This window comes from Sparus aurata, chromosome 1 (assembly GCF_900880675.1).
Source record: "Sparus aurata chromosome 1, fSpaAur1.1, whole genome shotgun sequence".
NCBI classification, from domain to species: domain Eukaryota; kingdom Metazoa; phylum Chordata; class Actinopteri; order Spariformes; family Sparidae; genus Sparus; species Sparus aurata.
In genome coordinates this window covers 7,986,461-8,008,901 of record NC_044187.1, presented here as the reverse complement: position 1 = coordinate 8,008,901, position 22,441 = coordinate 7,986,461, and the positions used below count along the sequence as shown (strand labels likewise).

Genomic DNA, 22,441 nt, shown 5'->3' with positions numbered 1-22,441 from the left:
ACGGTTAACACTGTCTGAGTGCCCGTCCCGACAGCTGCATCGCTCACAGCTGGTCGAAAAGAAAAACCGACGCGCATTCTCCTCCTGCGCGATGTGGAATTAGCTCTGTTAAAAAAAAAAGAGAGAGACTCGCAGCAGAAACATTTACATACCGAAGAAATAAACACATTCCCGTACGGCTGCTTTAAACGGGACACGGCGGCCGGACGCTCTCGCGTGTTTGAGCGCGTCAGATGTGTGTGGCGATGGGGAGAGATGAGAGTGAAGCTAATGTGGACAAACAGTGTTAATATGCAGCGCTTATTAGAGAACAAGACGGCCGTTGATTCCAGTACAGTGCTTCTCATTATGTGTGAGTGCGAGAGAGAGAGCGAGAGGGAGAGAGAGGGGAACAGAACATGAGAGGGAGCATTGTGGGGTCAAGCATAGGCCTGGGTACAGAATATTGCATGTGTGTGTGTGTGTGTGTGTTCACTGGCTCGCCACTCTGTCTCCAAGATAGTGCTGTTGGAACACAATGAAGCCCATTCAACCCCGGAGCCACCTCCTGTCTCTGGAATAGTGCTGTATCACAGCTCCTGATGGGGTCGGAACATGTACGTGCGTGTGTGTGTGAGTGTGTGTGAGTCTGACACACACACACACGCTTACAGTCACATAATCCGTAATAAAACCATCTCTGAATTGTCATTACGTTGATGTAATGCCGTCATGAGCAAATGTGGCGACGGGCTGGCGTGTCAGCCGGCGAATCGTAACAACTGCGGACCTTTATCATGTCATTTGTTTTTGTTTTTTACGAGGGCCGTTCATCACGTCGCATGTAAAAACAATCTAATGCCTCTTAAAGCTCACCGGCGATAGATAAACACCCATTTTCATATATTAAAAGCACAATATAGATATGAAAACAGCCTTTATAGCTGTAATCTCCTGTGACAACGTGATGTACGGCTACATTATTATCATCCGCGAGTGTAATATGACGTGCTGGTGCTGCGAGTCGCCTCCTCCTGAAGAAGACCTGCGTGAGGAAAAGGCTCGAGTCAGTATACGCACCCCGACACCTGACTGATAAGCCCGAGAGTTTGTAAAAGGTTACAGCTCAGAGAGTGGACGTATCTGTTTCCAGACTGAGCTGTGCGGAGGAGAGAGCAGCAGCAGAGTCGTTCGTCAGAGGCGGCAGCGTTTCTCACACACTGACTTTATTTTAGCGGCCTACCCGAAAAAGACTGGTTCCCACCAAGACTTCTTCTGGTATTATTGTGTTTATTTCTGCCTTTTCGGAGCGTGTGTGTGTGTGTGTGTGTGTGTGAGATGCAGATCAAAGTGCGGTCGGCTGCAGCGGTGCGTTTATGTGCAATCACGCTGGGGGAGAAAAGAGACTTCTCTAATCAGCGTTGGAACTTGAACATAATGCAGTGGGTTCTTACTTGCGGACCGTACGTAAACGCTCCGTAGAGGAACTTCACTTGATTATTTCCATTTTATGTTCCTGTTTACTTCTACTTTAAGGCTTTTCAGAGGGGAAATATGACTTTATAGCCGTGCTGGGAATGTTGGTCAGATGTTGTTATCGACACAATTGGACAGATTTCTATAAAATTCTCTACTCGGTCCCCTGAGAATGAATCCTGACAGCTTTGTTGATTTTTTGCACATATCCAACATGTTGGAATATAGTTCATGATCAGATTCCTGCAACATTATTGACATTCCCATCTGAACATCAGTTTGTTAAGCAAATGTTAACATGCTTAATCTCTAAACCAGGATGGCAAACATTATACCGGCATGTTCCCAGGCTGATATTAGCATTCAGGTAAATGCAGGTGCAGCCTGGCGAAAGACACTCGTTCTATACTTTCCAACCTTCTGCCAAGCTTTTTTTATCCAATGGTCAGCCAAGGTATTTGCATGTATATGTGGAATCAGTGCCACTTTGATGGGCTACATCATTAAAAACTGCTGCTTACACATGAATGCATTGTTAATATGAATACACTACTATCATAAAACATTTTTTACAGGTCTGTAATCATAAAAATGTCCTGATGAAATCAGAGACATTTCCCTTAAAAGAAGAGTGTGATGGCATTTGTACATTTCCAAGTGAAGTGCCTTTAATTAGGTGCATAAAATAAGAAATCAATAGGCAATGAGACTGTACGGTTAATCGTACGTGGAGAATCAACATTACTTCAGGGAAACTTCTTGGGAAATGAGGACAATATCAGAAAATAACACACCTATACAATAAAGCCTCGCCTAAGAGAGTATAATGCTGTTGACAGTGACACCTGTGTTCACCTGACGGGCCTGTTAGTCTCAGATTCCCGTCACGAAGAGCCACGGAGAACAAAAAGAAAGGGACAAATGACGTGCTACGTGACATAATCCGCACTTTGTTTGGAGGCTTTTACGCTCGTCAGTTAGCGAAGACGTACCGTAGTCGCCCGCGGCAACGTCTCTGTGAGAGCACACACAAAAGGACCCGTACACGTTATTCTAGCTGTCACTGAAAATATATTAGGTTACCGACAACCTACACAAAGGTGTGTAACAGTCACCTCTTTATCTCACACACCTTTTTTTTTAAACCGTGAGCTGCCTCGTGTGTGTGACCCATATGCTCCAAACAGACACAAAGTCCCAAACACAGCTGATCTTTCGCACGACCTTTCCGCACAATCGGTCCTCCTTCCCCCCCCTGACACTCGCCGCGGTTCCATCGCACCTATTCAGCCCTGCATTGTGTCGCTCCAGGTACCTACGACAGAGATACGGTGCCGGTGGGACAGGTGTCTGCTTACACAACCTTTACACGACAATGAAGCGCCAGCGTCAGGCAGAAACCTTCAGAGGTCAGTATCTGGCTACGAGGCGAGGTGGGCAGGAAGGTGCGCCGCTCCGTTAATTCCATTTTTATTGACTGACTCACGTGGACCGACCGACGGATCGCCACGGGTTAACCGACTACAGGATCAGGTCCAAATTGGTTCATATTCCTTTGGATATGTTTGGGATTTGATAACATCGCGGTACCCGAGGTTACGCAACGCGTTCCCGGCTTTGTGCTTATTAAAAAAATGTTGAACATTAGCTCGGTGGGATTGTTCCTTAACTTCAGTCAACAAACGTCACGCCAAAGAACACAGCCGCGGTTCTGCACGTTTTATTACATCTGACTTATGCGAGTTTCTCCTCTTTGTGTTTAAGAAAACAAGTGAAAAGAATGTAAGGCTGCGTCCACACTGATGCAGAGACTATCTCCAACCTGTTCCAGAAAAGGCATATCGCGTGAGCATTCAAACACAGTGGGCATGCATGTGCCAGTGGAAACAGCAGGGTTCGTACGGGTGCTTGAAATCCTTGAAAGTGCTTGAATTTCAAAGTTGTGTTTTCAAGGTCTGAAAAGTGCTTGGATTTTAGTTTAAGTGCTTGAAAGTGCTTGACATTATAACTCTGTGTCTTGGCAACATTGGGATCAGACTGGATGGTTTTCTTATTACAAGGAGAAATAAAATCAGTGTGTGTTTGTCGTCACACACGCAGCCTGGTAGGAATAGAGAAGGATGGCTGAGGAGAAGGTGAATTTGATGCAATTTGGACTGATGACACGTTCAATATTAATAAACTTTGATGAATAAGCGAAAAGCTTATAAAAGTTTATGTCAAAAAAGAAAATTACAGGGTGCTCTCAGGTCTCTCTTTGTCTCGGTGCGAGTGTACCTGAAGAACGCCAAGTGGCTTCCCTTTTTTTGGATAAAACTTTGTGTTCTCCTTTAATTTCTAAAGTTTTTCCTATCATGAAACATCATTTTAGATGTTTACAGCGTAATACAATGTACATAATTGTGATAAAAAGTGAAAAAAATAATAATGAGTATATATATTCCTGTAGATATGTATTTTACCCCAGCGATAAGGTGCTGGAAAATGTTGTAAAACACCCTTAAAAGTGCTTGAAAAGTGCTTGAATTTGACCTTGAAAAATGTGTACGAACCCTGAAACAGGAAGCAGAAAACACTACGAACAATCTTTACTTCTCTGAACGTACCCGCTCACATCTGTTTGAACTTTTCGAACATATGTTTCAGCTACCAGGACACGTAACAAATCAATGGACTGTAGACGAGGAACTGAAACGTGAACAGAATTCTTAGTGAAAACGTCAATAATGTGCTTTTCCATTATCGGATTTTCGCAGCCTTTCTAAATATACACCACCTATTTTTCTCGATGTTCAAACTCAAATACCCCACGACATCATAAAACATGTTTGCGTATGGATTAAATACATACACGCGTGCTTTAGTGTACATAAATGAAGCATCCCTGAACTTGTCAGAGCGGCAGGTTTCATTATTACCACGAGTCGCGGAGACAGTTAGAGAAAAGAAGGAAGTCTGGGAGAAATATACGATGTTAGCAAGCGATGAATGGATTTATGTCTCGCCGGTATGAAGCCGCAGCTCCAAAACAAACTCAAGCATCTTGTGATATCGATCCCGAATGGTCAAGTTCTATCGACGCACCAAACCATATTTCCAATTTAACAATTCAAAGGTTGTGCTGAGATGCACAAAACAAGGTCATGATTGTATTCCAACGAGTAGACCATGAAATATGGCAGCATGGAGAAAATAAATAAATAGATGTACTAGTAGATTATTTTGACTTATTGTGATTGACGATGGAATAATGTTGCATTTAATTTTTGCTGAAAAAACATCAACATTTTGATAATGTGATATTTGCTGGGTTTCAATCACACAAGCATGTTTCTATACGTGTAGAAAATAACATGCGCAGCACCGCAATGCTTCATTTATTTCACCTATAAACCGCAGCTCCATATCACTTCGCCGTATTGCGATTTCGGTTAGCCAGCGATTTCGATTAGCCAGTTTTTAATCAAGCCAGCAATCAACAACAACAACAACAACAACACTTCAGGTGACGCTGACCCAGATTCGAGAGTATTTTAATCTCCATGTTGACACAGCGAGTCTTTTTATGCGTCACTCCAGAGATGCAGGCGTGCGTCTTTGAGCACTGATCAAAAGTCACGGGCAGCCAGCGGCGTCGCTTTAGTGCTCGACTGGAAATCGCCTCCCTGTAGCGAATCTAATCTTATCAACAGCGGAGTCGACTCAACCTCTGATCTTATGAGAGGGTGTGTTAAACCAGCAGCCCGCCGCGCCCCCCCCACAGCTGCTCTAAACCAAGATCTCCGTGTGTGTGTGTGAGCTATTTATTTAACAAAAGGCACATGACAGCGGCGTAACGCACACATCACACAGACGATGATACGTAGGGAACAAGATGATGCCACGAGGAGACGGGGAAAGTGTGATGTGATGAATATTCCCTCGTCACTTCCCACCATTCTTATTAAAATGCATCAGCATGTATTCCATTCCCCCCCCCCCCGCCTGCCTCTCTCCATCACACACACACACACACACACACACACACACACACACACTGCAGCTCCTCCATTCTTGGCTTACAGACTAAATCAAATCCAAGCCTCAGGTGATCTCAGCGAACGGGTGAAGGGGGCTGAGATGTAACACTTCTGCGAGCTCAGGTGACGATGTGAAATAAAACGGGCAGTGAAATGTCATAAAAAAATCAATCGTGGTTTTGGGGAAAAAAAAAATCCTCATGAATCAAGCACTAAATCAAATTCTAAAACCTTTCAGACGTGATTCATTTTAATAGGAAGAACAAAACGTTTCTTTAAAAAAAAGCGTCAGAATCTTTCACCGTCCGCTGGGCTTCACACTCTCTGCAGGAACTGTAATTATGGACCCTGTGGTGGAAACCAGTCGGCGCCGATTAAGATAAAAAACGGTTAATCACATTACTGATACCGCAAATTAAAAATCTCTAACAGAGCACGTTGTAGTGATGTCTGAGTCGTCCGCTTCGATCCTGATCTCGCGCAGCTGAACGGACGCGACACCCGATCCCGTCCCAGCGCGCCGCGAGAGAAGTGTTAACGCGCTAACAACGTCCGCAACAGTCACAGCATTTTGAGGTGGAGGCAGCTGAATGCGGCGCCGAAACCCGACCTTTATAACAACACAACGCGGATTCTTCAGATTTCGGTTCGATGTCAGCTGGCTCGTCTCGTGCAGAGCGTCGTGTGACTCGTACACGGTTGTGAGAAAACCAAAGCTTGGGTTTTAATCTTCACTGCGGGCCGCGCGTACGTCGGCCGACGAAAGTATTTAAGATTGACCTACTATCGAAATAAGAGCATTAACGTGCGGGAAAGAGTGTGAATCCCAGCGACGCTGGGTTTCAGCTTAACTCGGCTTACGCCACTGGTATTGCGAATCAACGTGATGATGAGAACTGTTAATATGAAAAGGTGGAATGACCTCACAGTGACCACTGAGAGATGAATGCAACGGCAGGAAGTAGCCGCCAGGAACGCAGCTAAGTCTAGCATTAGCGGCTAATGCTACTTCGAACTGGCCCTTAACTTCTCGCAGTTACTGAAGCCATGAAGTGTTTGATTTACACCACCCATTGATTTGTGATCTACCGTGTTAAAGCCACGGATTTGGCATTACATCCTCCGCCATCTTGTTTTTTTCCAGAGCCAGATGTGACCGGATGAGAGGACAGCGCTGGGTGGGGGAGGGTATCCTGATTGGCTCTTGTCGATCACAAGATATCACAATTTCCTGAAGTACAACCTACTTTATTGGTTATTCTACTCTAAACGGGACCACAGACTCATTAGGAAACCTTCTACACAGCTCACAAATCAAGTGAGACGTAGGGTCATTTTCTCATAAGCTTACATACTGTCGGACTTCTCTCTGAAACCAGTGAGCTGGTCATTGGACAGAATGCAGGTTTGCAGCACAGACAAACAACAGTCAGCAGCCTTTAATTATTAAGTTCAGCCTCCCGAGGGACGAGTTGAAAAAAAAATGAAGGAAGTAAGTGATTGATTTTAGTCGCGCTGTTATTATCTAAAAAAGTAAAAATTACACACCCCGGTTGCAGCTCTCGTGTCGGATCACGAGCTGTAGATCTCCACCGATTACCCCGCTGAAACCCCGGTAATGATGGAGATCGTTTACAGCTGCATGTGGGATTAAGTCGACCTAATGAGACCATGAGGAGCTATAAATACAGCATCAGCTTCCTCCTGCTATTGTTTTCGGTGACAGGTTTGACGGATGGCGGAGCGCGGGGAGTTTTTTCACGAGCAGTCAGCTGACAAAGAGCACGTCTACATACCTTCATGGCAAAACTGTGCGAGGCTGAAAATATGAAACCGCGTGGATCCAAAAGGACGTGGGCTCGTTAAGAGTCCGCGGTGGTATCGACACACCGCCACTGTCAAATGGAGACAAAAAAGGTCTCCAAAAATGCCGAGCAACTGCCAGGTATCACACTGTCCCAGAGCCAACGGGCACATCTTTGAAACGCTGGTTCTATCTGACCAGCAGCGCAGACCCTGGAAGTGTTTGATTTACGTTAATATAAAACCCGACAGAGGCAGCAAATCCTCACATTTGCAGAGCTGGAGCCGGCCAGCGTTTGGCATTTTTTGCCAAACAAAGAATCAATTACCAAGATTTGTTTGTCCGATCAATTATCCGAGGAGCAGACTAATCGTTCTGGCCCCCTACGTAATTCTGCCTTTGTCCATGTGCGTTGTCTTAGTCTTGACCCTTTCGCAGGGTTTATTTCTGCATCTGCCCTGATGTCTCCACGCCCGGAATACAAAGCACCTCGCCGCTATCGAGGCTTTTTCCTTCCCGGCTGCAGCCTGCTGCCGGGGCGGCGGGGGGGGGGTGGGCACGGGTTTTTTTTGGGGAACGCACGCAGAATAAACAGTGTAATCAAGTGGGAGGAACTCCAGCGAGATTCAACAGGGAGAACAGATGGATGGACCACACACACACACACACACACACACACACACACACAAATTCTCAGAATTACATATTAAGATCCAGAGCAGTCGAGTCATTCTGCACAGTGTAGCACGAAGCCTAAAAGAGAGAGGGGCTTTCCTGGGCAAACGGAGGTGAAGCAGAGTTTTTGCAGCCTCCTGAGGCAGTGTTTGTGTTTGTGTGTGTGTTTGTTTGTGTGTGTGTGTGTGTGTGTGTGTGTGTGTTTGCTAGGCACTGGGCCACTTTCCCAGATGAGATTCTCTGCTGCAGGATAATCCTGATGAAAATGTCTTTCCTCCCTCCCTCCCACCCACACCCCCTTCTCTCTCTCTCTCTCTCTCTCCATCCATCCGTCCACAGACGAACAGTCGGCGGGCCGCCCTCGTTCTCTCTCCCCCTCCCACCTTCGTTCACATCTCACCTCCCTCGCACTACGACTGACGGGGTCCTCGCTGACGTCGGTACCTCTCGACGGCCGAATAGAAAGAAAGCAACGCGATGACTGCATCGTTGTCATACTTTGCTGAGGGCTGAGCTGCTTTTCTTGTTAAAATGAATCATAAGTACGCCCCCCGACCTTCTCCTTCGGTCTCCCGTCTGCGGCTTTAACCTTGGTCCTCGCCGATCTTTCCACATTCTTCCCCTCTCCTCCGCTCGCCCTTCGTTTCTCCAGCACATACTCTGAGTGCTTGACATGAGCAACCCGTCGCCGGTGCACGGATACGCTAGTGCTTTCTAGAAAATGCGCGTTGTTCTTCACACCTAGCTGGATTTGACAAGTGAACAACGGCGCGTCTTCATTCTCGCGCTCGGGAGGGGAAAACGGCGCGAGCATCGTCGGCTATTTTTAAGCCGGGCTTTTTCAGCATCATTTAAGGATACGCTGCAGGCTCGCGGGAGGCGATGAAACACGAGTGTGTCTGTTGCAGTGAGACAACCTTCGAACCAACGGCAGTTGCATGTATAAAAAAAAAAAAAACACCCCACAAAGGAAGATAACACTCTCACTGTTCACTGACCTCTCTCCCACTTCCTCCTCTTCTCTACTTCAGACTGTAAATTCCCATAAAAGCGTCATCAGATCCGGCTTGAACGGCACTCAGAAATAACTCTCGGAGTTTGCTTGAACCAGCTTGAGGTGTCAGATTTGCAGCGTGAGGACAGAGAGTGTTACCGAGGTTGTCATTACATCCGGTTGGCATTCGGCAGGTCAGAGGACACCTTAGTTAAAGCTACGCCTGGCAAGTTCAACATTAGTGTAATCAGAAGTATTCAGAAATATCATAACTAGAATGAGACCGTCGGTCGTCTGAGGCAGTTGAACGCAATTTGAAGATGTGTGAAGACGAGTTCTTGTCTGTGTGTCCAAAGGTTTAAATCACACAGTAGATGATATGTTAATTTATCAACAGACAGAAAGGAAAAGACGCAGTGTGATGTCGCCGTGAAGTAACGTGGGAACATGGGAGTCGCCGTGTTTACTGTCAGGCGACCTTCATTATCGATGTGAATCTAACACGTACGAGGTGTCATTGACGAGGTGATGTTTGAAAGGCTTCCTTCCTCGTTCTCTGACGTCTGACATCATCTGATGTTTTTTTTTTTCCTGGATGTTTACAGCAAACGGTCGACGGAATACAATGCACCGTGCCCTTCTGTAAAATGTTGGATTTTGCTGGCTTTAAACACTCGAACGCAGCGTTACATATCAAGTGGGTTCAAACCAAACGGAAAGCAAACTGCGCGCAGAAGCATTAGAGGAACACGAGTGGGCACGACTAGGGGTGAAAAAAAACGGGTGAAAATGCGTCTACGTCTTTATTTTCTGTGACTCTGCACCGTGAACCAAGCATGCGGCTAGCTTCATTAGCTTCCAGCAGTTTCTTTTTGCTCCGCGGGAGTGCAGGTGCAGGTCAAGAAAGTATGTGAGCTCATGCACATTTGTCCTTGATGGCTATTGCTGAAAGATCCGCTGGAAAGAACACAGTCCAGTCGTTCCAGTGCACCGTGTCAGTGCATTGATTTGTTTTAAAAACGCTTTTGAAACGTTGCCGTCGTGAAGTTCAGCCACATTCGGCCCATTTTTCGACCGAGATGAACGGATAGCAGATGCAAATCAGCAGAACTGTACCGAACGACTTTAAACTGCCTCTCCCCCCCCCCCCGAAATGTTTTTGTCCTGCATTACACAAACGCAAACCATCTGGTGCCTCGCACATACATATCTGCATTTTCATCTCTGACCCATGCATGACTTGTGCTTCATTTTTGAATTGGCTCCCCCCCCCCCCCCCCGTAAATTGTGTGGCAGTGGTACGCTCCAGCACTTTAGGCTCAATAAACACACATGCTGGGTCGGGCACAGGTCAGGACCATTTTCTCTCCCTTGCTAGGTGGGTTCTCCTGAGGTCTCGCTGGCGGGACACGACTGTAAGGTGACACTGAGGTGACCAAGAAGGGGGGAGGGGGGGGTGAGGGAAAAAAGAGAGAGGGCGAGAGAGGATTCAGGGCATGCAGAAGGAGAGAGAGAGAGAGAGAGAGAGAGAGAAACATCCTCAAGGACAGACAACTTCTATTTTGGCCCCGGTGGTAAACTCGGCCTTGGCTGTCTGACAGGAGTACGACACAGCGGCGGTGTGTCAGAGTGGACGGCGGGGGGTGGGGAAGGGGGGCCGGGGTCATGGAGGGAGAAACTGCCATATTTAGAAAAGGGGGAGCACCAACCAAACAGCAGGAGAGGGAGGAGGGAGGAGGAGGAGGAGGGTAAAGGGAAGGAAAAGCTACGCTACGCTGGTTCCTTCAACGCTCGGTCAGACAGCAGCAGTGTGTGCAGAGCTCTTCATCCACCCCCACAAAAAAGCCACAGCCACACTCAGTTTGACCTGCCAGAGCAGAAATCCATACTTCATCATCACAACTGCCGCCCCCCCCCTCAAGACCCCGGCCGCGAGGCCGAGCGTGTTTACGGATGTGTGTGAGAGATTATTCAGGGGGTTACAGAGTGGGACTAACTGCAGTGCAAAGTCTTTATGAGCTTTATGTTTAGACGACAACCGGGCCAGAATCTCACAGTATACGACCGCTGGCTTTGTTGCTGCTGCGTTGACCAAAGTCCATCATTTTTACGTTGGCCGGCAAATATTATGAGATCCGTTCAGCACCTTTAGGATTATTTTACGAGCTCTCCATGATAGTAGTCTTTACAGGCCGGCACTCAGGCAAGGTCACGGTTAAGACACAGAATGCTAAACGCCGTCGTAAAAAGCCGAAAGTGTGCCAACGGTCGACCCGGTCTTCAGCAAGCAACTCCCAAGAAGACAAATCCAACGAGTAAATCGTTTTTCTTAATAATGAAAGCCTCGTTATTATGATAATTTGGGTGCAACAATACAGGTTGTCATGTGCTGTACGGATTCTAAAGCACCCGCGGGACAACACCGTGATTCGGAGGCTGAGAAATTTGACAGACGGATGGAAAAAAAAACCACAAAACATTCAGGAAGACGGCGCGGAATTCCTTAATAGACCGAGCGGCGACACGACGATGACGACGACGAGTCGTCACAATTAGAAACCGCACGACCACGCTAAATCCTCCGGAGCTTAACATAACAAGTTAAAATATTATCACGATGACTGACACATGCAAATTAAGGCTTATAAGAAACACAGATTTAAATGCGGAGCGTGGATGTTCATTCTCAGGGTGGGAAATAGTGCCGCGACATGTGTAGGATGCCTCTGAAAGCTTGGAGACAAAAAAAGCTGGTAAAAAAAAAGTCGCAAAACACAAAATAACCACCAGTAGGAAAAACTGTCTCCATCTCTGATTCATAAAAGGTGATCAGGAGGAAGATATCTGACTCTTTTCACCCCGTATCGTTTATCTGGACATCATTTCATCGTAACTTATAACAATAATAGCGGATGCCTATAAATATCAGCACACCTCCCCCCCTGCTCTCACACAGCTGCAGATGCACGCGGTGTCATCTCGCCTCGAAATCCCTTTCATCAGCTCAGCCCGCCGTCATGTTGTCGGCCTAAAGTGGAACTAATGGCGGATGTTTCCCGCAGCAGAATCTGAGCTCGTGTTAACAAGCGCCGCTGCCAAACAACTCGGTCGGCCTGGGCATCATTTAGAAAAGTTAGGATACAAAAACCAGCAGAGTTCCGCTATTGATCGATTTATCCTCCACTTCGTTCTCACTGGACGGCCGTCAAGTACGAAGTGTATCTGACCACACCTCGGGCTGTTTTTGGTTGTAGCTGCTGTGGTTGTCACACGTCACATTAATTCAAAGAATGCTCGTGGCGATCGGCTGCAAGAAAAAAACGACAAATGGTCTTTTTGTTTCCTTTTTTTTTAGAACTGAGAACAAAAAGGATCGAATTCAGGTATTGCCTGGCAGGGAAAATTCAATAGTGCGCGGTCGTGGGTAACTTAGGAATCGATCACCGATACGGAGCCTCACAAACGACTGGAGGTGTCGTCACTATTCACGAGTGTCATTTCACTCTTTTGACACCTGTTACGTTGTCTTTGCATTAAATCCCACGCCGAAGGGCGAACTGATTGTTTCTTTTTAGAAAAAAAAAAAAAGTAAAGAAAGACAGCGGAGGTAGAGTGACAGTTTAAGGTTCCTGGGAGTCGACGTCACAAAAAATGTATCGGGGTCGTCACACACAGCTTCAATTTCTCAGGAGACTTGAGAAAGCAGCTTTCCCATACTAGGTTCTTGATAACCAGGTAAGTGGTAGAAAGTATCCTGACTGAAACAGTAAGAATCGGCGTAGTTTGTCCAAGGCCAGAGAGGGGAGCACACAGCCTGTTCACCCTGCTGCCAAGACATACAGAAGTATCCACTGCCAGGCAACAAAGAAGCTTCTTTCCCGAAGACACTCGATATAAAACCCCCCGTGTTGCAAAATAATGAGTGCACGAACCTTGAACCTTGTGTAGGAGGTGTGCAGGCAGACAGAGAGAGGCATTGCAAACTTTCGGTTGTGTAGACGTGTGCAGAAAGAGATGTCAAAAGTAGGGGAAGAGATGTATGTCATGTGTCTGATTCTCTCTTCAGGAATAGTGTGAGCACAGCCAGAAGCCTACACCGGTGTGTGAGTGTGTGTGTGTGTGCAGATGCCAGATCAGAGGCGGAACACAGCTTAATTCCCCCTCTGCAGCAGCAGCAGCCGGCTGCACTCGCCTCTACGTAACCCCGTTGGTTTGGGATAGCGCGACGCTGTTTGTCCATCCTGGAGACGGAGACGCACACGCCCGGTGGTACTGATGCACACGGGGGGCCGGTTCTACTGTACGAGCCAGGTCAATGGAAGGGCAGCAGTCAAAACTCATGTTGCTGCATGTCTTTTTTTTGTTCTCTTCCTTCACACTCCACTGAGCTATGTCTTGTAATTACCTCAGCGCTCACCAGGAAAAAAAAAAAACCCTACCGTGTCCCGGCGCTGAAAACATCCCTTTGTCCCGCAGACTTCCAGAGGAATAAAGCCCACCTTAGTGCTAAAGACCTCCCCGGGCAGGAAGTAACACTAGCTTCTGGGACAAATATGGCCTCGGCATTATTCGGCTTCACTCAACCTTTGCTCTAATTTCTCCACCCGGCAGGTTTCATTGTGGATAAACAGGTGAGATCGAATGACAGTAACCATAGATGAGTCATCCATACGTCGCATTTCTTTCACAGGTTATTCTGCCGCGGCGGCTTAAAGAGCGAATCAGATCCATTTGTGTTCATCTGCAACCGCCGCTTCAGGCCATGAACTTTTAACTTCGTGCTACAGGAAACAAGACAATGTGCACCCTGAAGGCAGACTAGTTTCAGTGTCAATTCAATGCAGGAAGCACCCACAGACACATCAACAAGCTCTCCCCCTGCACCAGTTTTGAATCGTGCGGAGACTCCTGCAGATATCGTTTTTTAAAAATTCATTTCAGATGTTCTGTCGAGTTTCTGTCAGTAGTTTAACTGCTGGACTGAGAAGTTTCATATTTCGCTGCGAAGTCCAGACTCACTGCGCTGATGTGCAAAAACCATAAAAAGAGGCAGCACGTCTGCCGAGTAATCGCTAACTGTAGCTGCTGTTAGCTAATTAGCTTGGTTAGCAGTGCATCTAGTGAGCCAGACGGGCCGGGGGCTAGCTGGTTAGCATGCAAACTTCTCTGCACCGCAATCACAGATGCCACAATGCCGAACGTGCTATTTTTCGCTATCGTTGTCTGTCATCTTATCGTCGAGCAGGCCGTTGCAAACCGAGCCAGGGTGCCTTTCGAATGTGCACGGTGCAGCTCGACCATCCAAGAGAAGGAAAGACTGCGCACGACACATCTTTTGCATTTAAAAAAAAAAGGATAATTTACATTCTGCGTCAAGCTTGTTCACATCGACTCTGCTCAATTTGCTAGCATGCAAAAAACTGTCCTCGCGGCTCTCTGCCGTCCTTCAATGGTGTTCACACGCTGCGTGATATCAGACGTCTGCATCCATCTGCTAACAACAACAACAACAACAGCAACAAGCCCGCTCTGTGGGTCATTTCCTGCAGACTTAAAACTCTCACTTCCTACAAAATGCAATATGTCTGACTTGGAAAGACCTTGAAATGGATTTTTAAAAACAGCGCAGGTCTTCACCTTCCCTAATCCAAAATAAAAGAAAACAACCCCACCGGTCAGCGAGGTAAAAGTCTGGAAAGTTGAACATCTTGATCTGATTGCAAGCCTTTTGATTTTTCAAAAATCGGCACGCTGCGATCACAATAAGTCTGACATTTGGGTGACTCACGTCTAACATCTGATTTCTTACAAAGAAAAAAAAAAACAGTCTTTTACTGGGAAAGCCTTCAAAACAGGATGCAGTGGGAAGGGGGGGGGGGGGAGCTGATCTCCGCGTGCCCGGATCACCTCTGGCAGCGTTAACCGGCGGGCCTCTTTGTGCGCCAGCGGAGCCATTTGTTTTGGCCTTGCAACTTCAGTCGCAGGCGGTGAAAAGAGGGAACGACATAATGAAATCTGCTGTGCGAGAGGAGAAAAGGAAGCGGGAGTGTGAGAGCTGTTTGTACGCTGCTGATTAAACAAATGGGAAACGGTGCAAAGCCGCACGTGACAGTTTAATGAGACAAGACGACTCGTATGCGGAAATATAATAACCACTTTAACAGTTATCATTTCTTTTGACACGTTCATTCTTAATAACTTCAGAGTTGTGAAAGAGCCCCAGGATTCCAAACATGACAACCAAAGCTTCCTTTTTTCTATTTTTTTTTTTGGGGGGGGGGGGGGAGGAAGAGATAGAAACCCTCGCCGGACCACGAGATAAGTTTGTTATCTACTGACGACACAAAGCCAAGGCAGATGTAGCCGGACAGATTAGTTATCGTCCATCTAACTGTTTTAAAGGAGTAGTTTGACATTTTGGGACTCGGCGCTGTTCGCTTTCACGCCGAGAACTCTACGACGAAGGTTTAATAACGTCAATTCACCGTTCGCGGGGGAGTCGCTGGAGGATTTCTCAGCTGAGAATCCAGGAAGTCAACTGTCCCCGGCCAAGAAAATATCCTGGCACGTAACCCTGCATTTAACGACCGACTGGCGCTCCCACACGTGGGATGATATTATACGGATTAAACAAATGCAGTATAACATTTTAATCAGTGAGCTTCAGCGACAGTCGACACTCACGTCGCTACACGTGAGCTTTGTGACCTTAGCATAGTCTCAAGCTAGCAGTGTCAGTCCTCAAGTTTTTACGGTCTTTTTGGAAAGCTAATCGGCTGCTCTTTCCTGCTTCAGATTTACGAGAGGTTGACCGGTGTTGGATTTTTAAAAAGGCCAAGAGATTAACGACAGTTTGGAGCAAAAATATCTGTCAGAACCAAGTTTAGCCGATAGCAATAGTTACATTTTTACCGCACAGGCATGCAATGTTTGGCTAAAATGCTGGACTAGTCCTTTAAATGCCAAATACTGCTCAATATATGTAATGTAGAAACATATAGAGTATTACTCAGTATACACATCATTACCTGTATCTGCTGTACCTCTTTAACCAAATAAATTACAGTTCCTGGATCCGAAACAGAAGTCTGTAGGGCTCAGACCAAAAGTGGGCGGGGCTAAGCAGCCATATTTTCAAGGGCTGATCAGAAGTTGCTATATTTATTATTTATTGGAAAACTATTTACTGAACAGCTTCAGAACCAGAGTCACAGAATGTTTTTGATCACAGGGTTCAATTATTAATACTCGCTTAACCCTGTTATATACACACACGATGATTTTTTTGCCAAGGTCACTGTTTATAATTCTCTTCTGATCTGAACCGTTTTCTAACACACTCTGCACCCCCCTCTTGTTTCTGAATTAATTTCTCCCCCCCCCCCCCCCCCCCTATATGATACAGATTCATGTCGTGCCAGTCCGGCTGATTTGAAGTGAAACTGGGGGGGAGTGTGAAAGAGAGAGAGGAGCAGGAGGAATCACAGGAGTGTGTTCTTAATCAGATCTGGCAAAAGAAGTGAGGCTTCAGCTGCGGGGCTCAGGTGGATCTCTGGAGTCCACACACACTCTCGCAGACACACGACTGGATAACATCCTCCCTCCCTCCCTCCCCCCCCCCACCGTCCCTCCCTCTCCTGCCTGCTCAGTCTCTCTGGTCTATTTTACTTCTATCCCTCCATCCATTCTTCAGCTTTACATTCGACTCCCTGCGTCTCCCTGTTCTGTCTCTAATGCACTCGCACACACTCAACACCACACACCTGGGTGAAGGCTGTGATGACAAGGCCTTGAGAATAATATTGTGATACACAATACACCGTATATTTTAGTTCTCTCCTGAGAAGAACTTCATAAATGCTGAGACCGGTCGACAATCAGACCAAACACCTCCACAACGCTGTCAGGATGATTATTGGAGCAAAACATGAACACAGATCTACAGAAATGACATGACTTTACTGTGATGCAGCCGTCACAACCAGGAAAAGACAACATATCATGATATAACCATCTCCGACACTTTAGGACAATAAACGGTCTCATATCAAGATGTAACATCGACGTGTTGCCTCGCCCTGATTCAAGTGTCACGCCAGTGTTAAGTCGCCCACTGTGGCATCACAAATTCAGAGAGAAACATTTAATATTTGCCTTCCTCCTCCTCTTTCTGCAGCCCCGCACCTCCCCTCCACACACACACACACACACACACACACACACACACACACGGGCCTGTCTCTTAGCATCAGCATCACTGCGAAGCGGAAAAGGCCAGCGACCCCATGAGACGCGCTCGTTGTTGATGTTGTTGTTTTGAAGCGTGGAGGATCTGGGCCGCCGGCCGGGTTCACTGTGTCGAACCATTTGAAGCCACGGCGAGATAACCACAGAGGAGCAGAGCGGGCGACGGCGGCGGCGGCACATGGCTGTCGCAGGCCCCTCTCTACCTTCTGCTTATGCTGCTGCACACGTACTGAAGTATAAACTTCCTGCTTTCCACGGGCTCAAATTCCTTCCTGCTCTGCTCTCTGTACCGAGTGGCAGGTACGGATCCAGGACTCCAATTTACTGTCCAAACAAGTCAGAACGCATCAGGCCGCCGGTTCATCAAAAGAAGCTGCTGGAGCAAATTAAAACGCGGGTTTGTTCTTCTGCACAAAGCCGACACACACACACACACACACACACTGATCTGCCTCGGAGCGACACCAGACTGTCAAATAATTACCTCCACCAGACGTGCATCCTTAAAAACCTGGACCCATCGCGAGGGAACGCGCCGAGCGCGCTCACCGGCGACGCACGTTTCACACGTTCACACCTGGGAGCTGCCAGGTACGACGGCACACTGCCACTGTTGCACCAACGGAGCCAGGCTAATAGAATCACGGCTGATTAATTCCCTTGCTCAAGGGCGGCGAGTCGAGGGGGAAAGAGAAAGAGGTTTGTGTTTACACTCCGCCGCCAGACTGTTCCGGCGTTTCTCAACAGTCACAACCTTCACCCGCTCCACTAGAACCTCCAGGCTTCCACCGCTCCCTCGTTCATTCGCACTAAATATGCACCTAACGGTCTATCAGGGATCAGCTTACTCCGGCCCCCATCTGGGACCCCGGATCAATACCTGACCCCTAAACGGCGACCAGGGAGCCCATCCCGCTCTCGTGGGAAATTAGAAACGGCTTGGACAGATGACGGTGTTTGTTCTTTGGATCGGCTAGATGGGAGATGAAAATGTTTTTTAGTCAGCGAGGACTCGCGGTCGCCGCCCGCGGAAGGCAAACCCGCCCGAGGCCGGGTGATTCAGGCGAGGTGAGGCGATGCGGAGCAGGGATTTCCTCTGGGCTGGAAGACGGAGCGGCGACGAGGCCGAGCGCCGCCATCGGGTTCAGGTGTTTGGGGGGAGAGAGGCGATGTGTGAAAGTGAAGGGACTGGAACCCGTGGAACATGGCTGCATCTAACGCCGCGTAACACCGTGGCTTCATTCAAGGATGGGCGGCAGGGGCGGTTCTAGGGGGGGGGCCAACAGGGGCCAGTGCCCCCGTAACTCTGAATCTGGACCCCCCTGTGGCCCCCCTGACAGGGAGTCTGCATTAATAATACAATGACAGATTTCTTGCTATGATTTTGTTCTGAAGGGAAAGGCAGAAATAAAGTGTCTCAGCAGTTTACTACCCAATCAAAATTCCTGAAATTGTAAACACTGCTTTGTCTGAATGAGGGATTTATCCTTTTTTACGGGTTGTATGTGCCCCATAACAAAAAAGCCGGCCCCAACCTGGCCCCCCTATTAAAACTGGTCTAGAACCGCCACTGATGGGCGGCCCAAACCCAAATCCTCACAGCGTGAATCCACAGAGCCAGTGAGAACCGCCGGGTCACGTCGAGTCCAGTTTAGAGAATCTGGTCTTCATTAAGAGAAAAGTTGAAGTGTTACTACCTGTCTAACACCGGGGCTGCAGGGCGCCGATGTTTTGGTCCGTCGACTGCGACTGAACATCTTCATTGGCAGCACCGGTGCGCCTGAAACTCAGCAGGTCAGATTAAAAAACTGAAAATCTCTCATGTTGAGGAAATAAATAGTGTTTAAATGTTTCAGCGGGCGCAACTACACGAAAAAGTTCGACGCACCGGTTCATCCAACCTGTTTGCGAGGTGTTATCTATTATTAACCTTTATTGAATTTCAGTCACTTGTTACTGAACTCCTCTCCTCGTCACCTTGGAGCAGCCGGACTAAAAAAAAACGAGTCGATCAAGTTTTTCACACTTCCAAGTTCAGGTTCAGTCGCAAGTCGCTTATTTTTTTTTTCCTGTCGAGTCATCAGGACAGTCGACTCGAGGCACACCGGCTCGCGTCTCTGGTTCGAGTCCTGTACTGTGCAGGTGATGGATGGATTACAAGACATCGTGTGTCTCTCTCTGTGACACATGATGACCCCTTTGCCCTCTGAGCCCCCTACCTGTTCACCGGTCATCCACGGTGCTCGTACTCCTTCTGTGTCATTACAATTAAACCCTCACAGGGTCCTTTAACATCGCAGAACCACAGCAGGTGACAGGAGCTATAGGCTGCTCCATCTCCCCCCCCAAAAAAAAAAAAAAAAAGAAAAAAAAAAAAGGGGGGCATCTGTTCATTTCCACCCATCTATACTATCTAAACTCATCAACCACACACACACACACACACACACACTGATACACCCCCTCCTCTACATTACAGGTCTGACACTGTACGTGCAGAGGCAGAGGGGTCTTCACGTCACAAGCCTCCCTGCTCCCTCCCTCCCTCCCTCCCCCCTCTGCACAATAACCTCCAGCACATCCACAATCATCACGTAAAAAAAACAGAAACCATCACGTCAGAGCAGCAGAGCATCATCTCCTCTCTTACCCATCTGTGCCTGTGTCGGATGTCTTTCAGAGGTTCATGGTGGATGGGAGCCCTGCTGGTCCGAGTCTACTCTGCCGGTTTTGCTGCAGGAGCCGCTAAGCCATCGCATCGGTGATGCTGGAGTGTCGGTGGTAAACCCAGGGGGGCCCGGGGTCTCTCTCTCCCCCGCTCTCTCGGTGCCTTCAGCCGGGTTCACTCTCCAGTCATCTCGCAGTGTTTACTCCCACCGCCCCCCCCCACACACACACACACACCACCCTACACACACCTCCCTCCGCGTCTTCCTCTGGTTTCGATCCACCAGGATCGGGGTCGCTACTCGATGATCGTCCCGAGCAGGACTTGGAACAGTCGGATCCTTGTCGGTCGGCTTCGCGGTGATGGCACCAGCCCTCCTCCTCCTCCTCCTCCTCTTCCTCTTCCTCCTCTTCTCCGCGTATTAACGCCGAATGAGGGCGAGAGCGGAGGAGATTCCCGGGATACGAGCGAGGGAGCGAGAAAGAGCGAGGGTGGACAGAAAACACCGAGCCCGCCGCCGCGGTGCGCAAAGAGGAGGGATGAGCCGATTTCGGCGCAGGGGGGAGAAAAAAGGGATGGAGATGGAGATGGAGAGATGAGGAGGGACACGGGGTCGGCGGTGGGGGGGCGATCGCCGCTGTCTGCCGTCCTATTCGCCGTTTTTCTGTCGTGTTTACGAGCCGCTGTCGCCTCCTCCCCTCCAGTCGCCTCTGTCTCCCACTCCGTGATGCGTCTCTCTCTCTCTCTCCCTCTCTCTCTCTCTCTCTTCGCCCGGCGTGACGCCTTTTCCGCTCGCAAGAAAAATAAGATCCCCCCCCCTCTTCTCTTCTCTGCTGCTCTCTTCTTCTTTTTCACTTCTTTCACATCATCTTCCCTCTCTCTCTCTCTCTCGATCAGACAGGCTGCACGACGGAGGAGGAGGTGGTGGTGGAGGAGGAGGAGGAGGAGGAGGGGGGAGGTGGAGGGCGAGCGTGTGTATGTATGTGTGTGTAAGGGAAAGAGAAACGAAGGCAGTGGAGGAGGAGGAGGAGCCCCCGCGAGAACAGAGCTCCTCCCCCGTTATGCTGCTTATCAGCGGAGGACGAGGGGGGCGCCCGTCGTGCAGGGGAGGGAGATATAAAAGGAGGAAATATGAGAGAGGAGGAGGAGGGGTGGTGCTGGTGGAGAGCAGTCCTGCAGAGGTCCAAACCCGAGCGGGCTGCCGTCATTAATGCTGCCACTTCCCCCTCTGATACTTCCACATCTCCTCTGCAACCCCCAAATATACATCCGACCACATTTTATACAGCCCGCAGCAACTGAAAAACACGACTGAAAGTGTTGGGACCGCAGCAGAGCCCCCGTGAGGCTGCCGTGCACATTACATACCTGAGAATTAAAAAAAAAAGAAAAAATGGTTGCATGGATTAAAAAAAGAATACGGAGAGACATGAGTTGTGTTTGGAGACGAGAGTGTCAGGCGCGCCAGAGAAACACCTGTGCTGTAATGAAAGTTCACCCCAGAATGATAAGAATGAAAATATGTGATGTATAATAATAACTGCACATCCCAAAATCGATGGAAAGTTGGGTGAAGATGCAAAAAAACAACCGCAAACAAACATTGAATGTCTCCGAACAGCTCATCCAAGTCTTCATATGACAGAATATCACAGATCAATTTATTTACACTCCATTTTAAATCAAAGCTTTCGCCGTAGCCGTCATGCTAAAAGCGCTAGCACACATATCCCGCCTGCAGCGGGTGCACAATATCAACCATCGAACCGTTGAGCCATTTTCTGAGGTCCCCATCTACTTTGGTTGTCCAGGTGAACGCTGCAACGCTGGTTTTGCCATGACGCTCCAGAAATCATTGTGATTAGTAAGGTACATTTTTACTTTTGAGTGAACTGTTCCTTTAAAGGAATCGTGAGAGATTTGGGGAAATGCTGACATTGTGTTTGCTTTAAGATCGGTCTCTCGTACGCCTGTTGAGTACCAGGCTCAGACCAGACACCCGTGGGCTCGCATGAACTCAGCTTACGTAACACCCGTCACGGATGCTGCTGCTCAGACTCACCCTTGACTGGTTGTGCTCTTTAGCTTTGGTTGGTTAGCTTTAGGAATGAAAAGGGTTGGGGTAAACATGTCAGGGTGAGCCAATCAGAGGCAGAGTAGGGTGTATTTTAGTGTTTGTGAGGTTTCAACAAACAAGGTGGATCAGTGCACCTGATCAAACACGTCTCTGTAACGTCACGGCTTTGCAACGAGCATATTTATTAAAAATAAAACTATCTTTGCCTAAACTCGACCAGACAGCGACAGAAAAGTGAATAAGAAAGGGGAAATAATAGGCGAGCAGCATAACAATATTTTTCCAGATGGGTGTGCGCAGTGGCGTGCGCAGACTTTTTGAAGGGCAGGGGCGAAAAGAAGGGCACTTTAGTGCGCGTTTGGCTCACAAGAGGGCACTTTAGCGCGCGTTTGGCTCACAAGAGGGCACTTTAGCGCGCGTTTTGGCTCCCAGGAGGGCACTTTAGCGTGCGTTTTGGCTCCCAGGAGGACACTTTAGCGCACGTTTTGGCTCCCACGAGGGC

General features: G+C 48.1%; 1 protein-coding gene across 1 annotated transcript in view; it reads right to left on the bottom strand.

Annotated features, from left to right (window-relative positions):
• The window catches only part of mgat3b (beta-1,4-mannosyl-glycoprotein 4-beta-N-acetylglucosaminyltransferase b), a 67,848-nt gene extending 47,072 nt beyond the window's left edge, over positions 1–20,776 (bottom strand). Inside the window, exon 1 of the mRNA XM_030414751.1 lies at positions 19,845–20,776. The gene's annotated coding sequence lies outside the window, so the exon portion shown is untranslated. The remainder of the gene's footprint in view (positions 1–19,844) is intronic.
• Positions 20,777–22,441: the final 1,665 nt, after the last annotated feature.